At 40.9% G+C, this 14,168-nt stretch overlaps 1 pseudogene across 1 annotated transcript in view; it reads right to left on the bottom strand.

Annotated features, from left to right (window-relative positions):
* The window catches only part of LOC147369873 (uncharacterized), a 42,239-nt pseudogene that overhangs the window by 3,053 nt on the left and 25,018 nt on the right, over positions 1 to 14,168 (bottom strand). The window contains exon 3 of the transcript XR_015168009.1: positions 69 to 421. The product of XR_015168009.1 is annotated as an uncharacterized LOC147369873 (transcript). The remainder of the gene's footprint in view (positions 1 to 68; positions 422 to 14,168) is intronic.

The following is a 14,168-nucleotide window of genomic DNA, read 5'->3' as shown; positions in this document are numbered from 1 at the left end:
ATAGATTAAAGCAAATGTGTGCCCTTCCCCTCCAGTACATTAAAAGTGAAGTAATGCTGTTCACTCACCATGTTGATTGAGAATTCACTGCCTTAGCAGATGAAACCCTAATCACAATGACTTAACACATGGAAGTTTATTGCGCAGATGAAGTCCAACACAGGTGTTTCCGGTCAGCAGGTAGCTCTCCAGGTGGTGATAAAGGGAGCCAGGTTCATTCCACCTTGCAGTGTATGTCTTCGACTAGGCATTTCCAGGACTGTTGCCAAAAAGGAAAAAGCACGGAGGATCACTTGTGGGAGGTCTGGCCGCGAGGGCAGTCCAGGAACTGGTTACACGTGACTTTCTTCCACATTCCACTGACCAAAACTTTGTCAGATAACCGCATCCAACTGCAAGAAGCCTGGGAAATGTAGTCTAACTGTGGAGGACAGAAAAAAAAAAAAAAAAAAAGATTGGGTGAGCAGTTAGCCAGAAAGGGACAGAGAAAGATACGGATTATAACTTGACTTACAACCCCCGTTTTTCTATTTTTGAATCTTTGAATAGTTTGGAAATGCATCTTGCTTCGAAAATCATTTTGTGTTGTTTCAGAGGGCTCCAAAAAGCTCTGGTACCACAGTCCTTTATGTCTCAGTGCAGAAAGAATTCAGCGAGAGGAAAAGAGATAAGAATAGGATCCTTGTGAGGCTTATAAGAGGATGGGTGAGGCAGTGCCATGCACAGAGAACTTCCTGGGCTACAGTTTTATAATCAAAGGAAAAGTGAGGAGATGGAGAAGAAGAACTTTGTCTTTCTTGAGTAGACATGCTTCCATCATCAGCTCCTCCTCCAGGTTGGGCAGGGGGGTTTTCTTTTCCCTGTGTGGTCAAGCTAGGTCCACAAGTTATTGTTTTTTATGTGTGCAGAGAGCATGTCCTAGGGATCATTAACTTACTGAACTCACTGGCAGGATGTGGGTCTCAAGCCCCTGTTGTTTTGTTCTTTGGGGGCACGTCTCCTGCTTCTGTTGCATGGTTTTGTTGCCAAGCAAGCCTGCTTGGTTTTGTGGTTAAGAACACCTGCTTTCTTGAGTAATCATTAACTTACAAGGGTCTCCCATATTTTTCTTACTTACAATCCCCAAGTGGGATTAACTGTTTATTCACCTACTTGGTCTCTTTATCCCTATCACTTCTAGTACGGGCTGTTGAGTTTTTTGAAACTAGAAGACTGGAAAGAGTTAATGCTAATTGTTCTTTAGGGGTCGTGAGAAATGTAAGCAGAGTGCAGGTCGTCTTAGGAAAGAACTCTGTATTTTAGGAAACTGACTCATTCATGGGCAAAGACTAGACCATTCTTGCAAAGAATGGAAAGAGTAATACCATTCTTTGCACATGGCAGTAATTTTGTCATTTAGAGCCTTTGTTTAACATTACATGTTGGGCTTGGATTTTAGTTGCATATTACCTGTATTCTCATTGCCTATGTCATTATATTTGGTAAAAAGTGTTCTTCTATTGTGGGATATATTCTTGTTTGACTTTTCCATCTGATTAGGAAACCTATCCTTCCCCAACAGGCTCTTAACACCATAGATTTCTTCACATTCTGTCCTCAAAGCTTACTCCTTTATAGGTCTTTGTTTCAAGTCATGAGTGGAAAGCCGGTCTGAACCCTATGGGTCTCATTTGGTGAGTGCTCCCTGCTGGCTCTTACCCACTAGAGTTCCTCTGTGTGTATCTCCAGGCAGCCTGACAGCCCAAACATCTGTCTCACTTCCCTAGACAGCATTTTGTCACATTTGAATTGAAATTAAGAGTGCTGTCAATTCACTTAGTATAAACTCAGAGGAGCAGGAAGAAGGTTCATCCAGATTGAATGGTTCTGAATTTCCATCTTAAAAACTACTGCTAGTACTTAAGCACACAAATGTGATTGAATTGGTCTGGATTTTCCATAGAATCAGAAATATATATGTCAATTCCAGGTGGCGCTAGTGGTAAAGAACTTGCCTGCCATTGCAGGAGATGTAAGAGACACAGGTTCAATCTCTGGGTCAGGAAGAAACCCTGGAGGAGGACATGGCAACCCACTCAGTATTCTTGCCTGGAGAATCCCCATGAACAGAGGAGCCTGGCAGGCTGTAGTCCATAGGGTTGCACAGAGTCGGACACTACTGAAATTACTTAGCACACACATATACACATACATATACATATGTACGTGTATATGTTTGTATGTATATATATGTATGTATATATATATACTACAGCCTGGCAGGCGGTAGTCCATAGGGTTGCACAGAGTTGAACACTACTGAAACGACTTAGCATACATATATATATGTATATATATGTATGTATATATATAAGGAGATTTAAGGAATTGACTCAGTTAATTGTGAAGGCTGACAAGTCTGAAGTCTGCAAAGGAGGCCAGCAGGCTGAAATTCAACCAGCAGTTGACACTGCAGTCTTGAGGCAAAATTTCTTCTCTGAAAAACCTGCTTTTGTTGTTCATAGCAGCACTTTGTATAATAGTCAAGACATAGGAGCAACCTAAGTGTCCATTGACAGATGAATGGATAAAGATGTGGCATATATACACAATGCAATACTAGCCATAAAAAGGAATGAGATAATGCCATTTGCAGAAACATGAATGGACCTAGAGATTATCATACTAAGTGAAATCAGACAGACAAAGACAAATAAATGATATCACTTTTGTGGGATCTTAAAAATATAAATGAACTTATTTACAAAAACAGAACAAACTCACAGACATAGAAAACAAACATGGTTTCCAAAGGGGAAAGGAGCAGGGGGGATAAAGTAGGATTAACAGATACACACTACTGTACGTAAAACAGGTAAGCATCAAGGACCTACTGTATAGCACATGAAAGTGTATTCAGTAACTTGTAATTACCTCTGTGTGTGTGTGTGTGTGTATAGGTATATATACATATGCTGCACTGTGCTTAGTTGCTCAGTCACGTCCAACTCTTTTCAACCCCATGGACTGTAGCCCCCCAAGCTCCTTGGTTCATGAAATTTTCAGGCAAGAAGACAGGTGCACCATATGTAAAATAGCCAATGGGAATTTGCTGTACAGCTCAGGAAACTCAAACAGGGGTTCTGTATCAACCTAGAGGGGTGGGATGGGGAGGGAGGTGGGAGGGAGGTTCAAAAGGGAGGGGATATATGTATACCTATGGCTGATTCATGTTGAGGTTTGACAGAAAACAGCAAAATTCTCAAAGCAATTATCCTTCAATAAAAAATAATACGTGAGCAGCCTGCCATTTCCTCCTCCAGGGGATCTTCCCAACCCAGGGATCAAACCCACATCTCTATATGTATGTATATGTGTATATATACATATAGAGATATAATATATTATGTATACAATATTATATATGTATGTAACTGAATCACTTTGCTGTACACCTGAAAAAACATTGTAAATCAACTATATTTCAATTGTTTTAAATTATCAGGCAGGAAAAAGAGAAACCTGCTTTTGCTGCTAAGATCTTCAACTGATTAGATTCCATCCACCCACGTTGTTAGGGGTTGTTTCCTTTACTTAAGGTCTACTGATTGTGGGTGTTAACTGTATCTACAAAATACCTTTACAGCAACACCTGGATTCATGTTTAATTAAATTACCAAGTACTACAGCCTGGCCAAGTTAATGCAGAACACAGCATCACAGTAATCAGAGTAATGGAAAATGTGACTGTGCTGTATGCCCCTTGCAGTTATTTCCTTTACACATCAGAAAGCTTTTCAAAATAGAGGCAACAGTTTTTTAAGCACTAATGTCACACTTGGTCTATGAGGATGCTTCTTAAAGAGTTTGGGGTTAGTCTAAATGGAATATCAACCACATTGGAGAGTTTTGATTTATGATTGGGTCTTAATTATTACCTCCTCCATAGTTCAGTGATGTTTCAAGCTTAGATGAAAAATAAAAAGTGAACTATAACTTTTCATAGTTATGAAAAGTTGCCCCTGAAAGTTGCCCCTTGCCCCTGAAAATCCAGCTCCAACACAACATCTCACTCTTGCTTTTTATCCGTGCCTCCAGATATTTGCAGCTTCAAAAAACATTCCTTTGGAAAAGCAAATCTGAAAATATTCGAAGGGCTGGCCTTCAGCTCTGCAAACTTTTGACAATATGTACACTGAATGCAGTTTGTCAAAACTCTGTTTCTTTCCATAGCCTGTGGCTTGTGAGTGATTTCTGGGAAATGTTGATTATAAAATAAGCTCTTTTCAGCCGGTTTCAAAAGATGACCCCCAGGCAGGTAATCGTCAAGTAGAGACATCTTTTCAGAAAAACGCAGGGGTGAGTGAACCCCTCTGGGCCTGTGTTGTCACTGCCCAACTTCAGCAACCTGCCCGTTCAGCCCTTGAAAAGCACCACTGAGCGCCCGCCAGGGGAGTGGAGCCTGCTGCCCCCACAGGCAGGTGTGTGGGGGTGCTTCCGCGTTTTGTATTTTAACTTTTCAACACAAATTCTAAAGCCGGGGAAGAGGGCAGGAAAACAGCCAGGCTTCAACACGAGGCAGCTCTCAGCTCCATCCTTGAGTCACCCTGTTAAGTGGAACCGGCAATTGTCTCGCTGGAGACCTGCAGAAACAGCTCGGGGGAAAGAACAATTAGCACCTGGAATATATTCATTAGCATGTGTGTCAAAAGGCCACACGTGGATACAAACCATAATCTCGGCATTCTTTGTACTCTGCAGCCTTGAGACTTCAAGGGCAGAAGCCCACGTGCCCAGGTGACCACCAGTCTACCCACCTGCCTGGCAAGGTGGGTGGCAAGTGGGCGTGGTGGGAGGGTTGGCTGGAAACACAGGGATTTAGGTCCAAAAAGAGAGAAGGCGGGCGCGTTATACAAATAAGCACTCTGTTAAAGGCTTGTTTCTGGTTTCGGGACCCTCCTACTAGTCTAGCTTAAATTGAGAGGGGATTTGGTGCACCTCACTGGCTGTTTCCTCCCACTCATACTCACAATCACAGCTCTTTTCATTGTCATTAAATACATTGAATATGTACCATCTTTGCATGGCCCTCTGCTAAAATCTGCACAAAGGCAGTGGCCCTAGCCCTGAAATTGTGGAAGGAGCACTGGGCAGAGAGAGAGGCCTGGGTTTTGATGTGAATGTCCATTGAAAACCTTAGTTGCAAGGAACAAACCCTCAATGAAACCACCTCTCATAATGGGGCGGGACAGGGTTTTAGCCCGAGCATCTAGGGAGGAGAGGAGCATTGAACCCCAGAGAAGGAGTTCAGAAAGGAACCAAGAAGAGAGATGCTACCTCCACTGGGGTAGGTGGAGTTTGAGGTGCCTCTGAACACGCAGAGATGTTGAGAGGCTCTGCAGCTGGATTTTCGGCCTGTTGCTCAATAGAGGAGACTGCGATGGAGATCCAGATGTAGAGGCATCAAAAGATGAAAGCATCTGAGATGATGGGTCAAGAGCAGGTGTAGTGTGAGAGTGGGGGTCCATGTGGGGACCACGGATGGACCCGTGTCTGCTGGGGTGAGGGAGACTCACTGTAATCAAAAGAAAACCCCACCCCACCGTCCCTAAGACAAGCAGCTCACTCCCATGCCACCACTCAGGAGTATGTTCTAGACAGAGACAGAACAAATCATTATTCCCTGACAAAGATTAGTGGCATTTACCTTAAACAGGAATTTGATCTGGACCAGGATAAGGATAAGCTGTAGTTTCAAAGTTTCAACCGTGTGTGTGCATATGTGTGTGTGTGTGTGGTTTATGTAGTATTAGGGTTCCGAAAGGCACAGTGATAAACTTTGTTATTCTCCCTAAGGCCATGACCCAGTCTAGAACTCCTACTGCTCTGATAGTAATATACTTGGCTATTCCCATCACAGTAACAGACATGAGAAACTGTACTGGCAAACATATTCTAGGGAAAGATTCATGATGCGGAGAAACATGTACTTATAGGTTAGCTGAAAGGAAAGATGTCAATGAAGCCAAGACTGAAGATAGACAAAAGCACAAGAGAAAAATGATGACGAGGGAGTTTCCCCCTGGGGTTCAAAAGCAGAAGCAAGGGGCTGGGCCTGGAGAGGAGGCAGCAAGAAGGAAGGAGTCAGAAGAGCAACCCAGCTCACAGCTAAGTGAAGGGAAAGGAACTCGACGCATAAGTGAAGATAGTTCACATGCCAGGCTGAAATCCCAGTGAATACGGAGAAACAGAGCAAGACTTTCCTGAGGAGAGGGACCACGTGCTTATGCACTGTGGGCTGCAGAAGAGACAGCTGTGTGGCAGAGAGCTGGCAAGGGGTCAAATACATAAAGAACAGCCAGTCAGTCGGTGAAAGTCGCTCAGTCGTGTCCAACTCTTTACGACCCCATGGACTATACCAGGGAATGAACTATTCCCCATGGAATCTCCAGGCCAGAATACTGGAGTCAGTAGCCCTTCGGTAGCCTTTCCCTTCTCCAGGGGATCTTCCCAACTCAGGAATTGAACCCAGGTCTCCCGCATTGCAGGCAGATTCTTTACCAGCTGAGCCACCAGGGAAGCCCACATAAAGAACAAGCCAGCACATATTTGCAGTAAAGTGTATACAGTATCTGTCAAGGTCATGTATAACTGGGGATGAAAGTGGGTATCTCATACTTTGCAGTTTTAAATAGAAAAGGACCCAGGGAAGTCATCATTTCTCCTTGAATAAACCCAGAACAATTCATAGACCTTACTAAGAGAAAACACAGGGATTTATTGAGCTTTGGGAAATCAAGCACTTTTTGTGAAAGTTTCAGTCTCTACAATATATAAAAAGTCCTGAAGCTAGAGAAGAAAAAAGCAAAGGAACGATAGGAAAATCTCATAAGAACAAAAAGGGCACAGGAAGAAATACAAATGGCTCCTACATATATGAAAAGCTGCTGACATCACCAAAAATAAGAAAAATGCCAATTAAAATTGCACCTGAAAAGCTTGACAGCATGCTCTGGTACAACCCCTGTGGAGCAAAACTCGACAAAGTACACAGCACTACCTATATAGTCTTTTGCCAAAAAATTTAATCTGAATTGAATCAAGCGCCAGACCCAAATTCTAATTTATTAGAAATATAGAAGATAAAGGAACAAGTCAAATAGCCCCATCATAAAAGCAGAGTGTTGAACATTTAAAAATAAAACCAGACTAGACTCCGAAAAACATCAATGCTATAAATTAGAAATGACCCAAATGTCTATCAACAGTGGCATGAATAAATTTTGGTACAATCCTACACTAGAATGCTAATACAGCAAGAATGAATGAACTTCAGCTACACACAACAGAATTAATGTCACAAATATAATGTTCAGTAAAAGAAACAGAAAAAGAAGAATCAATATACCAGAGCTCAATTTATATAAAGTTCAAAAACACACAAAACTAATTTATGGTGTAAGAAGTCAGCACTCTGGTTACTCTTGGGGGATAGTGATGAGAAGACATCAGGGCAGCTCACCTTGCGAAAATTCAGTCATAAACTTAAAATCTGTTCCTCTTTCTTTTCTTTTAAATTTTTTAAAAATTGTGGTGTAATATATTCAGTGAGGGCTTCCCTGATAGCTCAGTTGGTAAAGAATCTGCCTGCAAGGCAGGAAACCCCGGTTTGATTCCCAGGCTGGGAAGATCCGCTGGAGAAGGGATAGGCTACCCACTCCAGTATTCTTGGGCTTCCCTTGTGGCTCAGCTGGTAAACAACCCACCTGCAATGCGGGAGATCTGAGTTTGATCCCTCGGTTGGGAAGATCCCCTGGACAAAGGAAAGGCTACCCACTCCACTATTCTGGCCTGGAGAATTCCATGGTCCATGGAGTTGCAGAGTCGGACACGACTGAGCGATTTTCACTTTCACTATATTCAATGAAATGCATAAACTGTAATAATCTTAATACATACTGTAAAGTGGATTTTTTTTATAATTATATGCACCCTGTAACCACCATCCAGATCAAGATATAGAATATTTTCAACACCCCAGAAAGTTCCATGATGACCATTCCCCATCTAAAAATCACACACACACACAACCACTATTCTGACCCCCTTCACACTGGATTAGTTTTTCACACACTGGATTTCATCCAGCTTCTGTGTCAGACCTTTTTTGCAGCATAATACCTGTGAGGTTCATCCTGACTGTTGCATGTGTCAATAGTTTTCTTAAAAATTGGGAAATAATCCATTGTCTAAATATATAGTACATTATGTTTATCTCTTCTCCTTTTGGTGAATATTTGGATTATTTCTAAAGTCGTGAATTATGAACAGTTTCTCTACCTATCTTTGGTGGACACAGGCACTCATTTCTTTTTGGTTATAAATCTAAGAGTGGACTTGCCTAGTCATCGAGTGAGCCTATGTTTAGTGTTAGTAGACACTGGCAGACAATTTGCCAAAGTGGTTGTGCCAACCTCCTGCTTACTAGCAATCTATGAGATATTTGAGATATTCTAATACTTCCATAACCTCTTCAACTCGGATTTGTCATCTTTTTAATTTGAGCTATTTTGATGAGTGAATAATGGTATCTCCCTGGGGTTTAATTTGCATTTCTCTTATGACTAATGATGTCTAACACCTTTTCATATGGTTATTAGTCATTTGGCTATCTTTTTTGTAAGGTGCTTGTCAATGCTTTTTTGCCCAATTTTTCAAAGCTTGGGTTTTATTTTGTTAGTTTAGTGATTTGTAGTAGTTCTGTAGATTCTGGAACTCCGAGAAAGCTGTCAAATATAAGCACTGAAGCTGTCTTCTCAATCTGTGGCTTTCTTTTCTTTATGCTTTCTTAGTTGTATCTTCTGATGAACAGATGGTCTTTATCTTAATGATGTTAAATCTATCAGGGGATTTTTTGTTTCTTTTAATGTTATTGCTTTTGTTTACTATACTATTTTAGATACATTTGTTTCCCTAAGGGTAAGCTGCAGGCCATGGTGTCTAGAGTCGGACACGACTGACCGATTTCACTTTCACTTTTCACTTTCATGCACTGGAGAAGGAAATGGCAACCCACTCCAGTGTTCTTGCCTGGAGAATCCCAGGGACGGGGGAGCCTGGTGGGCTGCCGTCTATGGGGTCGCACAGAGTCGGGCACGACTGAAGCGACTTAGCAGTAGCAGTAGCAGTATGTGTTTGCATATATTATTTCTGGACTCTCTGTTTTATTGCATTGATTTATTTGTCTTTGCTTGGGCTAATATTCTAGCATCTTGATTATTCTTTTATAGAAAGTCTGGAAATCTTATATTACACATTCTCCAAATTTGTTTCTTATTCAGCACTGCCTTGTCTATTCTAGGTGCTTTGCAGTTCCATGCAAATTTAGAATCACCTTGTCAATTTCCATTTTATTTGGAATTATTATTAAAGATTAACTATGTAGACTTACTGTCTTTCCATTTATTTAGGTCTTCTTTAATTTCTCTCATCAACTATTTTATACTTCTTAGTATGTTTGGAAAGCTTTAGCATTATTACCCAAATGCTAGTCCCTGAAAGCAAACCATGGTTTCTGTATATACACTGGTAGCTCAGACGGTAAAGAGTCTGCCTGCAATGCAGGAGACCTGAGTTTGATCCCTGGGTCAGGATTTTATAATTTTGAATTATATTTTACATATAGTAGGGCTTCCCAAGTGGTGCTAGTGGTAAAGAACCCATCTGCCGTGCAGGAGACATAAGAGGTGCTAAATTTGAACACCAGGAAGATGGGGATCTTCTGGTGTTGATGATTTTGTTTATTTGCTGATTTTGGTTGCTGATTTTGTTTATTCTAATAGTTTATAGATTATTTTGTTTTGCTTTGTATACAATCATACCACCTGTAAGTAAAGACAGTTTTCTTTCTTCCTTTCCAAACTTTATACCTATGTATTTCTTTTTCTTATAAAGCAGGGTACAACATCAAAGATTTTTGTATTTTTCTATATGCATACATGCTAAGTTGCTTCAGTCATGTCTGACTCTTTGTGACCCCATGGACTATAGCCCGCCAGGTTCCTCTGTCCATGGGATTCTCCAGGCAGCAATACAAAGTGAGTTGCCATGCCCTCCTCCAGGGGATCTTCCAGACCCAGGGATCAAACTGGCACCTCTTATGTCTCCTGCACTGGCACATGGGTTCTTTACCACTAGCACCACCTGGGAAGCCCTACTATATGTACAGTATAATTCAAAATTCTTAAATTTAGTGGCATAACTGAGCTAGGCTAACAGAGTCTATAATGACATAACCAAATGTAATATATGAAAACTTATTAAATCTTGGTTTTAAAATATTTACAAAAGATGTGTTTTACAATTGGCAAATTGGAACATGATCTGAATATTAAATGATTAAATGAAATTATTGTTAATTTTCTTGAAAACAGTTTGATAATGACGTGGTCATGGCATGCTCAGTCCTGTCTGACTCTTTGTGACCCCATGACTGTAGTATACCAGGTTCCTCTGTCCATGGGACTTTTCAGGCAAGAATTCTGGAGTGGGTTGCCATTTCCTCCTCCAAGGGATTTTCCTGACCCAAGGATCAAGCCCACGTCTCCTGTGTATCCTGCATTGCAGATGGATTCTCTACCCCCTGAGCCTTGCTAGTAATTTAAAAATGTACTACTCTGAGGAGATAAATGTTTGAGTATTTACAGAGTACTGTTAATCATGACAAGTATTTTTAAATAGTTCAACAAAAATATATGCATGTGTAAAATTTGTATCTATTTATGTATGGAGAGAGAGACGGACAGAAAGCAGATGTGCAAAATATTAATAAGTCTTGAATCTAAACATAGAGTTGTGCTGCACAATTGGAGTGGCTCCCCTGATCCCCATCTCCTGGAGTTCATCCTCTTGTGAGACTCCCTGTCCTTGACTATGAGCAGGACCTGTGACTTGCTTCTAGACAGTAAAATACTGCAAAAGTGCACGATGCCCATGTTTATGTGTTCATAATAATGTGATTAAGTTACATAAGACTGCAGTTTCTGTCTTAGTGGAGTCTCTCTCTCCCTTGCTAGCTTTGAGGAAGCAAGTGGCCATGGTGGAAGCCCCACGTGGCAAGGAATTGTGGTAGCCTCCAGGATCTGAGGATGGTTTCCAGCCAACAGCAGAAAGAAACTGAGCCCTCCAAAGAATTGAAATCTGTCAACAACCTGAGTGAGCTTAGAAGCAGATCCTTCCCCAATGGAGCCTAAAATGAGACTAGAGCTCTGGTCACCACATTGTGCAGCCTTGTGAGATGTAAAAACAGGACTCAGCTAAGCCACACCAAGATCCTGACTCGCAAAAACTGTGAAATAACAGATATATGTTGTTATAAAGTACTAAACTTGTGAGGACATTTTTATGCAGTAATAGAAAATTAATACAAGGTGTGACAGTTAATTTTGTCAACTTAGCCACAGGGTCCCCAGTTATTTGGTCAAACTTATGCTGGATGTTTCTGTGAGGGTATTTTTGGTTGAGATTAACATTTATTTATTTGTTTTTAATTCATTTTTATTTGGAGTATAGTTGATTTACAGTGTTGCAGATTAATATTTAAATAGGTTAACAGAGTAATGCAGATTGCTCTCCCTAATGTGAGTGGGCCTCATCCAATCAGTTGAAGGCCAGAATAGAACAAAAAAGCTGACCTTTCCCCAAATAAGAGAATTCTATCTGCCTGACTGCCTTTGAACTGCAACATCACCTTTTTTTCCTGTCTTCAGACTCAAACTGATACATCCATTCTTCCGGTCTCAAAGCTGCTGACCTTTGAACAAGAACTATGCCATGAGCTCTCTTGATTCTAGGCTTCCAGGATACGGTAGGATATACTGATATTCACTGCAATATTCTTTTACCTTTTCTACATGTTTGAAAATATTCAAAATAAAAATTGGGGAAAATGTTCTGAAGTCAGGAAGTATTAGGAAACAGTTCAAAGAAGGCTCCTATGAAGATCCACTAGATTATTTTACCTCCCTTTTTCTCAACCTCCCTTCTTTCCCTTTTTTCCTCAGTGAATCTACTTTGTTTAATATGAGATTTAAACTTTTTATTTTATTGATATATTAATATTGGAAAATCCCATGGACGGAGGAGCCTGGTAGGCTGCAGTCCATGGGGTCGCTAAGAGTCGGACACGACTGAGTGACTTCACTTTCTCTTTTCACTTTCATGCATTGGAGAAGGAAATGGCAACCCACTCCAGTGTTCTTGCCTGGAGAATCCCAGGGACGGGAGAGCCTGGTGGGCTGCCGTCTATGGGGTCGCACAGAGTCGGACACGACTGAAGCGACTTAGCATAGCATAGCAATATTGTGTTAATTTCTACTGTATAGCTAAGTGATTTAGTCATACACATATATTCATTCTTTTTCATATTCTTTTCCATTATGGTTTATCACAGGATTATGCATATAGTTCCCTATGCTGCAGTAGGACCTTGTATATCCATTTTATACATAATAGTTTGCATCTGTTAATCTGTTAATCTATCTAAATGCAAACCCCGAGTCAGTTTCTCCCCACTCCCCGCTCCCTTGGCAACCATAAGTCTGTTCTTTGTGTCTGTGAATCTCTTTTTCACAGATAAGTTCATTTGTGTCATATTTTAGATTCCACATAATAGGAAATTTTAAACAAATAGACACTGTATTTAAACATAAATAATAAATCCACCCCTTTCTGTGCAGATTTATGCTCTATAAACATGACACTGAGAAAGTCTGACCTTAACCTTTGTTCTGCAAATGTTTCAGATTTTTTTTCTACTGCCACATTACAAAATAAATATCAGTCTAAATGAAGGCTTTTCTGTAAAACAGCAGCTACACAGATGGCCTCTAATCCATACTCATAAAAGACAAGACTACATTTTTTTGGTTGAAAATAATTTCAAAAGCTCTTCTTAAGTTCCCACCAGAACATAATGCTACTTTGGATGCTGCATGAGGTCAGTTAAATAAACTCAGACACTGTTCTTCAGGAGTTATCACCCAAACTGAGAAAATTACATAAAAATCATGGTTTTACCTAGGAGTAATATAACCACTTTTCCCAGAAACTTCAATAATTACACATGGCCAAATCACTGCTTTCACCCAAGTTGCTGCCTCTGATGTGTGACTTGATGAATAATCCTCCACAGAAAGTGAACAAGGTTAGCCAGAGGCAAACAATGGAGATATATCTCAAATGCATGTTCTTAAAAGCATTCCTTAAAGAAATCTAAAACCAGGACTTTCCTTGTGATCCAGTAGCTAAGACTGCTGCTGCTGCTAAGTTGCTTCAGTCGTGTCCGACTCTGTGCGACCCACCAGACGGCAGCCCGCCAGGCTCCCCCATCCCTGGGATTCTCCAGGCAAGAACACTGGAGTGGGTTGCCATTTCCTTCTCCAGTGCATGAAAGTGAAAAGTGAAAGTGAAGTCGCTCAGTCGTGTCCAACTCTTGTAGCTAAGACTACATGCTCCCAATGCAGGGGACCTGGGTTCGATCCCTGGTCAGGGAACTAGATCCCACATGCCACGACTAAAAGATGCTGCATGCGGCAGCTAAGACCTGGTGCAGCCAAATAAATAAATAGCTTTTAAAAATAGCTATTAAAAAAAGAAACCTATAACCCCTGAGAGCATGTTTAAGGCGGTCCATCACATAGTAGAGCAGTGGTTCTGGCTTGGGCCACACATGAGAAACACCTGAGGATCTTAAAAAAAAACGCTGGTGCCAGAGTTTCCACCCCCCAACCCCAAAAAGCGCAATTTTGGTCTGGGGTGTAGCCTCAGTATCAGGATTTTTAAGTTTCCTTTGTGCAACAAAGGTTTTGGAGTTATTGCAGTAGAAGCACAGAATATGTTGAATGAATAAATAAACTCTTTACATAGTCTTAAATTACATGCGGAAACTAATTTGAATCGAATGTACTAAATGATGATACTCCTATAATCTAGGCCACTCATGCTGTTCCAAAATGCACAAACCTAAAGGAAAAAAGAAAGGGTTGAAAATGGAGAAAGGATTCAAAAGGCTGTCCAGATTAGGAATTGCTATAGCAACAGGTGTTGATTCTGAAGACAGACCTGGAACCTGAGAGCTGTCTTCATATAATTGAAGGGTACACCAAAGGGCAGAGCTAGAGTCACGGATT

The sequence above is a fragment of the Bos grunniens genome, chromosome 7, assembly GCF_055505025.1.
Source record: "Bos grunniens cultivar Pamir isolate PY7600 chromosome 7, Bosgru_T2T1.0, whole genome shotgun sequence".
Classification (NCBI taxonomy): domain Eukaryota; kingdom Metazoa; phylum Chordata; class Mammalia; order Artiodactyla; family Bovidae; genus Bos; species Bos grunniens.
Note: the sequence above shows the minus strand (reverse complement) of the source record. Positions and strands in the feature narration are given on the sequence as shown.